Below are 14,398 nucleotides of genomic sequence, written 5' to 3'. Positions count from 1 at the left end.
TCTGCATTCATAAGAGAATGCAGCAAGTGCAGGTCAGTACAAAATCATAGTATTGGTAGGTATCATAGGCCGACTAAGTTTAGCTAACATAATCCAAACAATAAAGTAAGATAAATAGGTAAATCAACAAGTATGAGTCAAACACAAATCAGAAATCAAGTACGCATCGTCTCTTAGGTTATAGCATCTAAACCCAAGTGTGCCAAGTCTCAATATAATGAATCCGTATCCAAATAACACAAGTATATCATCAGATCATTAACATAAAGCCATAATGCAATGCAATGCAATAATGTATGAAATGTGGATGCAATGCAATGCTGTGTACACATGTACTCCGGACAGAAGTATCGACGTCTCGATAGCACAACCTATAGGGGACTCACTGAGTCCGTGTACCTCACTGTCTGACGACAACCTGGATACCACTACCTCACGATCCCGGTAAAAACCTCGGGAATCGCTACCACACAACCACGATTTTGGGACAACCATCGAATATCGGTCCTCACGTCACTTTCGTCCAACTGAGCCCAGCTCATCACAGTGTTTCCTTAAGTATCATCAATGTATCAACAGTATATCATGAAGGATGAGAATGTGTGCAATATATGAGTTCAACATCAATAATCAGATCAATATCACGAGTACCAAGCATAGGTATGCCAACAATATCATGAAAAGGCTACACAAGCCATATAGAAGACTGTCCTCGTATCAAACGTCAAGAAGTAAGATAATAAAATATTATGATCAAGATATATCAATAGTCTCCAATATCAACTATCATCAAGTGGCATCAAGCCCACAATAATAGAACAAATCAAATCATAACACAACGGGGTGGCTAGCCCCAATCACACAACAGGGCCCAACCTAAGACAATATCCAACCCAACTGCATACCCGAAGGTTTACATGCTTTCTCCGATAATATCATCTAAATATATGCTTCGCTAAACGAAGTCTCACCATAGGATAAATCGTAACCTACCTGGAAGGCCGAACAATAATATTACCAACAATCACTCCTTACCCTTTCCTTTGAGCCTCGAGATCAAGAAAGTCTAAGCATATTCAAATCATGAAATTAGATTCAGGAAGAACTTCAAAAAAACTCTACTTCTATTCAAGACCCAAATTCCCAACCTATAGAGTAGGGTTTATGAACTAGAAGGGTGAAATTAGGAATCTAAAGGTCCTAACATGAAATGAAACCTTTAGGTGATTAATTCTCATCAATAGCAAACTAGAATAATCAAGAATTCCCTCAATTTCAGATTATCCCCAAATTTGGGTATAAACTCTAACCTTAAATTCACCAATTAAGCCTTGGAAAAAGGAAGATTCAAGCTACAATAGCTAGTACCCATCAATATCATGCTAACCCATGTTAATACCACCAAATAAACAAGGTTTTATCATCATAAGATTATTAGAGAAGAAACCCATAACCCCCCCCCCCCTCCTTTTTTGCTCTTACCATTTAAGAGAAATCTAGGCATGGATTATTGATTAGGAAAGCTAATGAATGGTTTAGAGACAAAATTGTTACCTTAGAGAAGAAATCATTGAAAACCTCTGTTACACCTCAGAATTTTTGAGTTGTTGCGTTGTAAATAGACTAATGCGAGCTTAAGGTGAACATGAAGTCCCTATGAGAGTAAGGAGAGTATTTGTTAGCCTTAAGCGCGTACCACAAGATTTTGAAGTTATATGAATAAGTGAAACTAAGTTCGTTGAAGGAAGTGAAGTGTAAGTCATGTTTGGAAAGGTTTTCGCTATAATTGAGATAATATTTATTTAGTAATGTCTTGAGGGCTTGCTATAAGGTCTATTGTATGGTTAATGAAGTGTTATATAAGTTCCAAGAAGGTTCCACAAGGATTGGAGGTCAAACGAATCAACGAGAGCGAGTTTGGAAAATATGGGTTATATGACCACTCATACGGTCCGTATAACTATATACGGTCCGTATAATGGTCTGTATAACATAACAGAGAAGGGTCAATCCCTGGAGGGATTATACGGTCACTTATACAGACCGTATAAAGTTATACGGACCGTATAAGTGTCCATATAACCAAGTTGGGTCACTTTTTCCAGATTTTTCCTTTTATATATATATGTGACCTTTCATTTCCCACATTCTCCACAAACCCTTGAGAGCTCTAGAACCATTCCATACATATATTCCACTCAAACTCAAGAGAAATCAAAGATCAAGAGGCAAGAATCAAGATACCCATGTATTGGAAGACTTGCTAGGGTTAGTAGACTTCAAGAATTTCTTGGGTATTGAAGCTGGGATTTTCATACAAGTTGATAACTTGCTCCAAAGCTCATTTCTTTGAGATAAAAGGTTAGTTTTCATGCTTATTCCATGTTATCAAGAATGATTAGTTGTTGAATAACTTGGGTGAAAAGAGTAAGTAGAAGATGAGGCCTAAATGTAGATTTTAGGATATTTTTGAGCAGTAAACTAACTTGAGTCATGATTCTTAGTATGCTATGGGTATAATCCTGCTATGAAGGGTATTAATGATGACAAGGAAGAGTTATATAAAATTGTGCAAAGGGTGGATATGAAGTTATTGATGTAAGTTGAAGGTGAGAATGAATTTTGAGACTTAATGGAATATGACTATTTGACTATGATATTGTGGATGTTATTATGGTTGTTTGGGAGTTGTTTTGCATTATGGTGGAAGTTGATGAAATAGGGGAAATGCTGCCCAATTTTTGTTAGTTCATGAGTTGATGTAGTTTGAATTCAATAGTGTCTTTAAGAATTAACCGTGGTATGAATCCTTTTAAGTGTAGATTTCTCAAGCCTTAGTGGTGAACGTTAGATAGTTAAGAAGACAAAGAGGTATACAAGGCTAACCCGTCTTCTTAAGGCATGTTCCCATTGTCGTATACCTTCACATGAATTCCATAACGTCTTCCATGATCACTTCATTTCCTAGAATCATTAAAGCTCATAGTTCTTGATATTCCGATGACACTATTGGTCCCATCCTATGATAGTTGATCTTCTAAGGAAAGATATAATGAAAATGACGATGACGATGATGATATTGATGATACTTATGTACTCCTATACATGTATGTGTATGTATCTAAGTATGACTATTAAGAACACCGAGCTTATATGGGCGGGTACGATATCTAACACGCGCGCACCACTGCAGTTGGGTACGAGTAACACTGAGCCTTGGTAGGGCTAGGTACGTATAACACCAAGCTATGTCATGGCCAGGTACGTGAGACACCGAACATTTATGGTCGGGTATGATACTACTACATGTATAAGTGTATGAAATGGAAGGTTCCCATTAGAAAAAGGGTAAATGAATATGATGAACATTGCTAGAGGTATAAATGGCTCTGTCATCCCATGACTCTTCCATCTTATATTATTTTTCATGCTTCTATTAAACTATTGATTATGCTTTACATACTCAGTACACTATTCATACTGACGTCCTTTCATTTGTGGACGCTGCTTCATGCCTGCAGGTAGGCAGGGAGATAGACTTGATCCATAGACAGCTTGCTCAAAGACTGCCTAAAGGAGCTCCATTTGATTCGGAGTTGCAGCTGTTGGTACTATTATTTTGTGTATATACTTATGTGTCACGACCCAACCCCGTAGGCCGTGACTAGTGCCCGAGCTGGGCACCCAAACACATTCATTAATCCGAATCACATACGTATGGCTTATACGCACACAAATATCAGACGCTGTCTCAAATTATCTCAAACTGTCTCAAACACAAACATATGCATATCACAGAAGCCGCGAGGCTATCAAATGGCGCAACGGCCCAAAATATATATAGATGCAAGCCGACAAGGCTGCCACGGCGAATGGGATCGCCCAGATCATGTAACATACGAACACACCTGTACAGAATAGGCACACAACCCACATGTACGTCTACAGACCTCTAAACAGAACAACAGAATCATATGACGGGACAGGGCCCCGCCGTACCCCTGAACAAACAAATACATATGCAACGAACGAATATATACCAAAATGTAGGCTCCGGAATAAGGGGAGCACTCCAAACAGAGAAAAGGGTGTCTGACCGGCGGATCACCGAATCGTGCGTCGTACCGCGGGCATGAAACGCGACCCCGAAGAAAGGGGTCGGTACGGAATATGTACCGAGTATGCAAAGCGAAATACGAAGAAACAATCATAATCGAAACGAATACGGACCATAAGTACAATATTCAAAATGCCAAAACGTTTACTTTTAAAATACAAATCATGCAGGGGGCTCAAAGAATATGGTCGCCCGCCCGTCATTGGCGCCATAACACAGCATAACACCAGAAAGTTTCAAATCTCCGTAACCCGACATATCTCCATAACACATCATAACGCCATAATCACAGCATAACACCAAAGCATATAGGGTTCCCGGCCCTCTAGCGAGGAACTCGGCGAACCATAACACAGCATAACACCGGAATATAACATAGTGCGCACGATAACATAACCGGCCCGGGACTCGGCGAAAGATACAACGAGAATGCACGAACGAGTCGTGAGTAACCATATGCATAAAAATCATTATTACGGACTCAACGGATAAGTAGACTAACCATACATCGGGGTTAGGGTGATAGTCATACTACATTCTTTCAAAAGTCATCGAAACTATACAAAAGGAAGTTGTGGGGCCCACGGGCGAGTATCGACTCAACCGAGCCCGCCTATGAAGATTAGAATCATGATACGCTACCGAACCCCTTACGAGCTTATCGGGCGATCCGGTTACGTCTACGGAAGTTACGGGCGTTCGTAGTTACATAATCTGATCAAAAACGGAATTCTTTATGCAACACTTAGTTTTCAATCAAACAAAGGGTACAAGGACCATAATTTGCCTATATTAAGGCTACGAACATCAAAGAGTGAATAAGGATTCTATAAGTGCCCGGATCTTACGAATAGAGTTACCCCGAGGCTCGGATCTTAGCCTACTTACAACTAAGACATGCCAAAAGAAAGGAAAGGTAGGCTTTACATACCTCGATCGCTCTCAAAGCTAATCCAAATCAAACCTGTCGGGCTCCCCAAGATCTACATATACATCATAAATACCAACATTAACTATAGATATTTTGGCATTTCATTCCAAACGAACACTAAATTCTACGAAATTTGGGCGGCATTTCCCCTGTAAATGCACAACCCCGAGAATTCAACTCGGCCAAATCAACAACAACAACACCAACAACCAAACTAGCAACATCCATAATCAATTCAAAACACATTCTAACATTAAATACTCTTTCTACATAATCCAACAACATTCATCATATTCAATTCAACGGCTTACATTCAAGCCAACATCAACGCTTATACATTCAAATACTAGTCCGAACCCATACCAACAACATTCAAGAACATTTTAAACAATTCATACAATATTTCAAACATCCCAAACATCACCCCATTTCACCCAAAATCTGCCCCAAACCCGAGAACACAACCATAACCCATTCCTCACTTCCAAATCATGATTTGCACCAACAATCCACACTCTAACAATGTCATTCTCATAAATATAAAAATTACATTAAATGCACATTAACCTCCAAATCAGCCCATAACAATTACAACATCAACTTGAGTCATTAGAATCTCATTATCAACATAGAATTCACAACGACAACAACCCAAAACACTAAAGAGAATTAATTCATTCTTTGTCACACAACATGACCCATATTCGGCCACCACCATACATACATATATTGATGATTCTCATCCATCTCTTCACACTACACAATCAAAACATGCTAGCTAGAATTTAATTCATTACTTCTACACAACACACACACACACACGGCCATATACCATGCACACGGCCTCAACTCCAACATGCCATATTTCATGAATTTCATCCATTTTTGCATACTACAACACACACATCAACCTTCCATAACACATAAAAACAAGATTAAATCTTACCTTTCCCTTCAACTTCACAACTAGCTAGGGTTTGCAAATGATGAAAACAAATGGTCTATTGGCCCAAACAACAACTCCACGTTAATGAGGGACCTCCAATTAGTGGTTTTGCTAGGAAAAAATAATTTTGTGATGGCTAAATTTGGTCTTCAATTTTGGGACTCTTGGCCGAATGGCCTAGCTTGTTGTTCTCCAAGTTCTTGATTTTTTTTTCTAAGTGTGTGGAAATGATAAAGATGACTTATTAGTCATCTTTTATGCTCACATATATGAATTATACAAGTGTCCATGGCCCACACATGGGTTGGACCAATTAAATTTGGCCACAAAATGTGTGGGACCATTTCCAAAGCCACACGGCCAAAGGGCCTAATTTTCATGATTTCCAACTTTCAATTATTTCATTTTTAGTCCCAAATTTCCTAAATGTTCCATGCCAACAAATTCATGAACAACTTATGTCTCAAAACAAAATCGAAGGTCAAAAGTCTCGACTTCGTATCCCGGAATGGTCTTGTCCCTAACTTATCATAGTTAATCCGGATTGTCCCAATGCACAAAATACGGGATATAACATCCTCCCCCCCTTTAGAACATTCGTCCTCGAATGTTAAACTAATCTTACGGGTTTTACAAACAGTTCGGGGGAGTTTCCTTCATAGCTATCACACACAATTCATTCATTGATCAACATAGTCAAGTAAGGAATTTAAATTACCTGTAGGCACCGAAAATAAGTGAGGATACTTCTTCTTCATCTCCTCCTCAGCTTCCCAGGTCATTTCTTCCCGGTTATTATTCCGCCATAACACTTTAACGGAAGCCACATCTTTATTCCGCAACTTTCTTACCTGCCGATCCAATATGGCTATAGGCTGCTCTTCGTAGGATAGCCCCTCTGTGACCTGGATATCATCTACAGGAAATACTCTGGAAGGATCACCAATACATTTGCGGAGCATAGAAACATGGAATACCGGATGCACTTTCCCAAATCGGTGGCGTATCTAACTCATAGGCAACCTTGCCTATTTTGCGGATGATCTGATAAGTCCCAATATATCTTGGACTGAGCTTTCCTTTTTTGCCGAATCTCATAACACCTTTCATAGGTGACACTTTCAGGAATACCCAATCTCCAACATGAAACTCTAAATGTCGACGGCGATTATCTGCATATGATTTCTGTCGACTCTGGGCTGCTAATAACCTCTCCCGAATGAGTTTCACTTTATCAACTGCTTGCTGGATCATATCTGGGCCAATTAATTTAGTCTCGCCAACATCAAACCAGCCAATCGGTGACTCCGCACTTCCCCGCCATACAGGGCCTCATATGGTGCCATCTGGATACTGGAGTGGTAGCTATTATTATAAGCAAATTCAACAAGCGGCAAATGGTCATCCCAGCTACCTCTGAAATCAATAACACAGGCCCGCAACATATCTTCCAGCGTCTGAATAGTGCGCTCGGCCTGTCCGTCAGACTGAGGATGGAATGTTGTACTAAGACTCACCTGTGTCCCCAATCCTTCCTGAAATGATCTCCAGAAATTAGCTGTAAACTGGGCACCTCTATCGGAGATAATAGATATGGGAACTCCGTGAAGTCTCACAATCTCCTTAATATATAACCTGGCATAATCCTCCGCTGAGTACGTAGTCCGGACTGGAAGAAAATGGGCTGATTTTGTCAGCCTATCAACAATAACCCATATGGAGTCATACTTCCGTGGAGTGCGAGGTAAGCCTGTAATGAAGTCCATATTAATTATTTCCCACTTCCACGTCGGAATCTCCATCTCCCGTAATAATCCACCGGGCTTCGATGCTCGATCTTAACTGCGGCAATTTGGGCACTTCAACGAACTCTCGCTATGTCCTTTTTCATACCGTCCCACCGAAAGCACTAAGGTCATGATACATCTTCGTCGACCCTGGATGAACAAAATAACGAGCATAATGTGCCTCGCCCATAACCTGTCGCCGCAGCCCCGCAACGTCAGGTACACATAATCTGCCCTATGTAATAATACTCCATCGGATGTAATCTCGAACGGGGTCTTCTCCTTTTCAAGGGATGTGTCTCTGTACTGTGCCAGAATAGGGTCATCATATTGGTGTCGCTTTATTTCTTCCAGGATAGAGGATTCAGCAATTCCTCGAACAGAAACCCCAATATCTCCAGAATCAGCCAAGCGGACTCCAAGACTAGCCAACTGATGAATCTCACGAACTATTTCCTTCTTCTCGGATGGCACGTCCGCCAAGCTACCTACAGACTTCCGGCTGAGTGCATCTGCTACGACATTAGCTTTCCCAGGATGATATAAAATATCGACATCGTAGTCCTTCAGCAACTCTAACCACCTCCTCTGCCGCAAATTCAGCTCTTTCTGCTTAAAGATATATTGGAGGCTCTTGTGATCTGTATAAATATCAACATGAACGCCATAAAGATAGTGTCTCCATATCTTCAAAGCATGAATCACCGCGGCTAGCTCCAGATCGTGGGTAGGATAATTCCTTTCGTGCTTTCTGAGCCAACCGGGAAGCATAGGCTATAACTCGCCGTAGTCTTTGCATTAATACACACCCCAATCCAACACCCGAAGCATCACAATAAATCACATAACCATCCGGTCCCTCAGGAAGGGTCAGAACTGGAGCCGTAGTCAACTTCTCTTTCAACAACTGGAAGCTGCGTTCACAAGCATCAGTCCACTGGAACTTGGCTCCCTTCTGAGTCGAGAGTGTAGGAAGTAAATCCTTGTTAAAGGCGGCGAAATCGAAGCAAATTTCTCTACAAATCTCCTGTAATAACCGGCCAATCCCAAAAAACTACGCACCTCAGTAGGTGTCGTAGGTCTAGGCCAATTCTTTACGGCCTCAATCTTCTGGGTATCCACCCGGATGCCATCAGCTCCAATAATATGCCCCAGGAATGCCACTGAAGTCAGCCAGAATTCACATTTAGAAAATTTAGCATACAATTTCTGGTGCCGGAGTACGCCAAGTACCGTCCTCAAATGATCTGCGTGCTCTTCTTCTGACCGAGAATAGACCAGAATATCATCGATAAATACAATCACGAACATATCTAAGAACGGTCTGAATACCCGATTCATCAGGTCCATAAATACGGTGGAGCATTAGTCAGCCCAAAAGACATCACTCTGAATTCATAATGCCCATATCGGGTCCTGAATGCTGTCTTAGGAATATCTACCTCACGTACCCGCACCTGGTAATAGCCTGACCGCAGGTCTATCTTCGAAAAATACCTGGCACCCTGCAACTGATCAAACAAATCATCAATCCTGGGGAGGGGGTATTTATTCTTAATGGTTACCTTATTCAACTTCCTATAATCAATGCACATCCGCAGCGACCCATCCTTCTTTCTCACAAACAATACCGGCGCTCCCCAAGGTGATGTGCTGGGCCTGATAAAGCCCTTCTCTAATAAATCCCTCAGCTGCTCCTTCAATTCCTTCAATTCTGCAGGTGCCATTCTGTACGGAGGAATAGATATAGGCTAAGTATCTAACAACACGTCAATGGTGAACTCTATCTCCCGCTCGGGGGGAAGACCTGGAAGCTCATCTGGGAATACATCTAGGAATTCATTAACCACTGGGACTGACTGAAGAGTCGGTGCCTCTGCTTCTAAATCATGTACACGAACCAGATGATAAATACAGCCCTTTCTGATCATTTTTCTTGCCTTGAGGTATGAAATAAACTTACCCCTCGGTGATGTTGTATTACCTGTCCACTCTATAACTGGTTCCCCTGGAAATTGGAAACGGACTACCTTCTTTTGACAATCAACATTAGCATAACAAGAAGCTAGCCAATCCATACCCATAATAACATCGAACTCAGTCATATCTAACTCTACCAAATCTGCCTTAGTGCAGCGGCCACAGATAATTACCGAACAATCTCTATAAACCTGCCTGGCGATAACAGAATCCCCTACTGGTGTAGCTACCTCAAAAGGCTCTATCGGTTCAGATTCTATCCCAATTTTATTAGCAACAAGGGGGGAAATATATGATAAAGTAGAGCCGGGATCTATCAGTGCATATACATCTCGAGAGAAGACCAGTAATATACCTGTAACAACATTAGGCGACGCCTCCTGGTCCTGTCGGCTGGCCAATGCATAAATGCGGTTCGAAGGACCGCTAGAACCGGGAACTCCACCACGACCTCTACCGCGGCCTGCTGGTGCCGGCGTACCTCGCCCCGCAGGGCGCATAGCTACTGAAGGAGAAGATGAACCAGCAGCCGACCCGGTAGGCTGAGCCGCACCACCTGAACCACCCCTAACCGGGCAATCTCTCATCAGATGGCCCTGACGGCCACAAGTAAAACAAGCACCGGTGGCACGAAAACACTCTCCGGGGTGATGTCTCCCACAGTGAGGACACTGAGGTCTGGGTGGCCTCAACTGGCTGGAACCTCTGTCCACCTGTGAGCCTGAAACCCTGGAGCTCTGACCTGCTCCTGAATACCCAGCACTATCTGATCTCCTGCCCGGCAACTGTGGGGGTGTGCTCCGTGCTGGCTGGGGAGGATATCTGCTCTGCTGCTGCTGAGGCTGCCTGCCTCGAGACTCTCCAAAATACCCAGATGACCTAGCCCTCTTGGGCTGGCCCCTGTCATAAACCCTGTCGGGCTGGCGCCCTCTGTGTCGATCCTCCATACCCTGGGCGTGTGCCTGTACACGGGCAATATCCATACCGGGCTGGGCCGCCATCACCAAACAGCTGTCAACCAAGTACTGGTCCAGCCCCATCACATACCGGTGCATCCGGTCAGTCATATCAGCTACCAAAGCGGGTGCATATCTGGCCAAAGAGTCAAACTCTAAACTGTACTCCCGGACGCTCCTGCCCCTCTGTCTCAACAGCAAGAATCTGTCTACTCTGGCTCGCCGTAGCTCTGGAGGCAGAAAATGGCCAAGAAAGGCCTCTGTAAACTCGTCCCATACAGCCGGAGGAGCATCCTCGCCCCTGGACAGCATCCAAGACTCATACCAATTAGCCGCTACGTCGTGCAACCGATATGACGCCAACTCGACAGACTCGATCTCGGTCGCCTTAATCAACCGTAGCGTACGCAGCATCTGTCTGATAAACTCCTGGGGGTCCTCCGCGGGCTTTGACCCGAAAACTCGGGGACCACAAGTCAAGAAATCACGGGCCCTCTGACTGTCATACCTGTCCGCACGATCACCTCCCGATCCCTGCCTGTGAACCTGGCCCGCCATCAATCTGGTCAATAGCTGAACTGCATCCCGCATGGCCCTATCCTCCGCCCCTGGCTGAGGGACTGGAGGCTCGGGTGCTAGAACCTCGGGAGCTGGGGGTGGAGCCGCCCCGACCTGCGGTGCTCGCCGCGCTCCAAGCCCCTCTCGATGCGGTGGTGTAGCCGAACCGGGCCGTCGGGGCACAATCTCGTGTACGCTCGGCACGGGCCCCGGTAACTCTCCGGCCTCGGGCTCTCTCCAACTCGCCGTAGACTTGCTCCTTCTGGGCAGCTGTGGCCTTCCTCGGAGGCATCGCTGAAAACATAACAGTTCGTTAGGAGAAGAGTCATCCTGATAACACAGCTCTATCGCACGATCTAGGATCAGAAAGAAAGATAACATCCTAAATGTCCTGTAGCCTCCTGTTTATAGATGTGGTGCACAACACACCGATAAACAAGACTTTACTAGACACGGTCTGTAGACATTCCGAGGACGAACCGCTCTAATACCACTTTTGTCACGACCCAACCCCGTAGGCCGTGACTAGTGCCCGAGCTGGGCACCCAAACACATTCATTAATCCGAATCACATACATATGGCTTATACGCACACAAATATCAGACGCTGTCTCAAATTATCTCAAACTATCTCAAACACAAACATATGCATATCACAGAAGCCGCGAGGCTATCAAATGGCGCAACGGCCCAAAATATATACAGATGCAAGCCGACAAGGTCGCCACGGCGAATGGGATCGCCCGCATCATGTAACATACGAACACACACATACGGAATAGGCACACAACCCACATGTACGTCTACAGACCTCTAAACAGAACAACAGAATCATATGACGGGACAGGGCCCCGCCGTACCCCTGAACAAACAAATACATATGCAACGAACGAATATATACCAAAATGTAGGCTCCAGAATAAGGGGAGCACTCCAAACAGCAGAAAAGGGTGTCCTAGACTGGCGGATCACCGAACTGTGCGTCTGTACCTGCGGGCATGAAACGCAGCCCCCGAAGAAAGGGGGTCAGTACGGAATATGTACTGAGTATGCAAAGCAGAAATACAGTAAACAGAATCATAATCGAAACAGAAGTACAGACCATAAGTACAATATTCAAAATGCCAAAACGTTTACTTTTAAAATACAAATCATGCAGAGGGCTCGAAGAATATGGTCGCCCGCCCGTCATTGGCGCCATAACACAGCATAACACCAGAAAGTTTCAAATCTCCGTAACCCGACATATCTCCATAACACATCATAACGCCATAATCACAACATAACACCAAAGCATATAGGGTTCCCGGCCCTCTAGCGAGGAACTCGGCGAACCATAACACAACATAACACCGGAATATAACATAGTGCGCACGATAACATAACCGGCCCGGGACTCGGCGAAAGATACAACAGAATGCACGAACAGAGTCGTGAGTAACCATATGCATAAAAATCATTATTACAGACTCAACAGATAAGTAGACTAACCATACATCGGGGGATAGGGTGATGGTCATACTACATTCTTTCAAAAGTCATCAGAACTATACAAAGGGAAGTTGTGGGGCCCACGGGCGAGTATCAACTCAACCCGAGCCCGCCTATGAAGATTAGAATCATGATACGCTACCGAACCCCTTACGAGCTTATCGGGGCGATCCGGTTCTGTCTACGGAAGTTACGGGCGTTCGTAGTTACAGAATCTGTCAAAAACGGAATTCTTTATGCAACACTTAGTTTTCAATCAAACAAAGGGTACAAGGACCATAATTTGCCTATATTAAGGCTACGAACATCAAAGAGTGAATAAGGATTCTATAAGTGCCGGATCTTACGAATAGAGTTACCCCGAGGCTCGGATCTTAGCCTACTTACAACTAAGACATGCCAAAAGAAAGGAAAGGTAGGCTTTACATACCTCGATCGCTCTCAAAGCTAATCCAAATCAAACCTATGTCTCGGACTCCCCAAGATCTACATAACATCATTAAATACCAACATTAACTATAGGCATTTTGGCATTCAATTCCAAACTACTAAATTAATTCTACGAAAATTTGGGCAGCATTTCCCCGTAAATACACAACCCCGAGAATTCAACTCGGCCAAATCAACAACAACAACCAAACTAGCAACATCCATAATCAATTCAAAACACATTCTAACATTAAATACTCTTTCTACATAATCCAACAACATTCATCATATTCAATTCAACGGCTTACATTCAAGCCAACATCAACGCTCATACATTCAAATACTAGTCCGAACCCATACCAACAACATTCAAGAACATTTTAAACAATTCATACAATGTTTCAAACATCCCAAACAACACCCCACTTCACCCGAAATCTGCCCCAAACCCGAGAACACACAACTATAACCCATTCCTCACTTCCAAATCATGATTTGCACCAACAATCCACACTCTAACAATGTCATTCTCATAAATATAAAAATTACATTAAATGCACATTAACCTCCAAATCAGCCCATAACAATTACAACATCAACTTGAGTCATTAGAATCTCATTATCAACATAGAATTCACAACGACAACAACCAAAACACTAAAGAGAATTAATCCATTCTTTGTCATACAACATGGCCTATATTCGGCCAACACATCACACACATACATATTGATGATTCTCATCCATCTCTTCACACTACACAATCAAAACATGCTAGCTAGAATTTAATTCATTACTTCTACACAACACAACACACACACACACACGGCCATGCACCATGCACACGGCCTCAACTCCAACATGCCATATTTCATGAATTTCATCCATTTTGCATACTACAACACACACAACCTTCATAACACATAAAAACAAGATTAAATCTTACCTTTTCCTTCAACTTCACAACTAGCTAGGGTTTGCAAATGATGAAAACAAATGGTCTATTGGCCCAAACAACAACTCCACGTTAATGAGGGACCTCCAATTAGTGGGTTTGCTAGAAGAAATAATTTTGTGATGGCTAAATTTGGTCTTCAATTTTTGGGACTCTGGCCGAATGGCCTAGCTATTGTTCTCCAAGTTCTTGTTTTTTTTCTAAGTGTGTGAAATGAGAAAGATGACTTATTAGTCATCTTTTATGCA

The sequence above is a fragment of the Lycium ferocissimum genome, unplaced genomic scaffold (genome assembly GCF_029784015.1).
Source record: "Lycium ferocissimum isolate CSIRO_LF1 unplaced genomic scaffold, AGI_CSIRO_Lferr_CH_V1 ctg1104, whole genome shotgun sequence".
Taxonomy (NCBI): Eukaryota; Viridiplantae; Streptophyta; class Magnoliopsida; order Solanales; family Solanaceae; genus Lycium; species Lycium ferocissimum.
Note: the sequence above shows the minus strand (reverse complement) of the source record.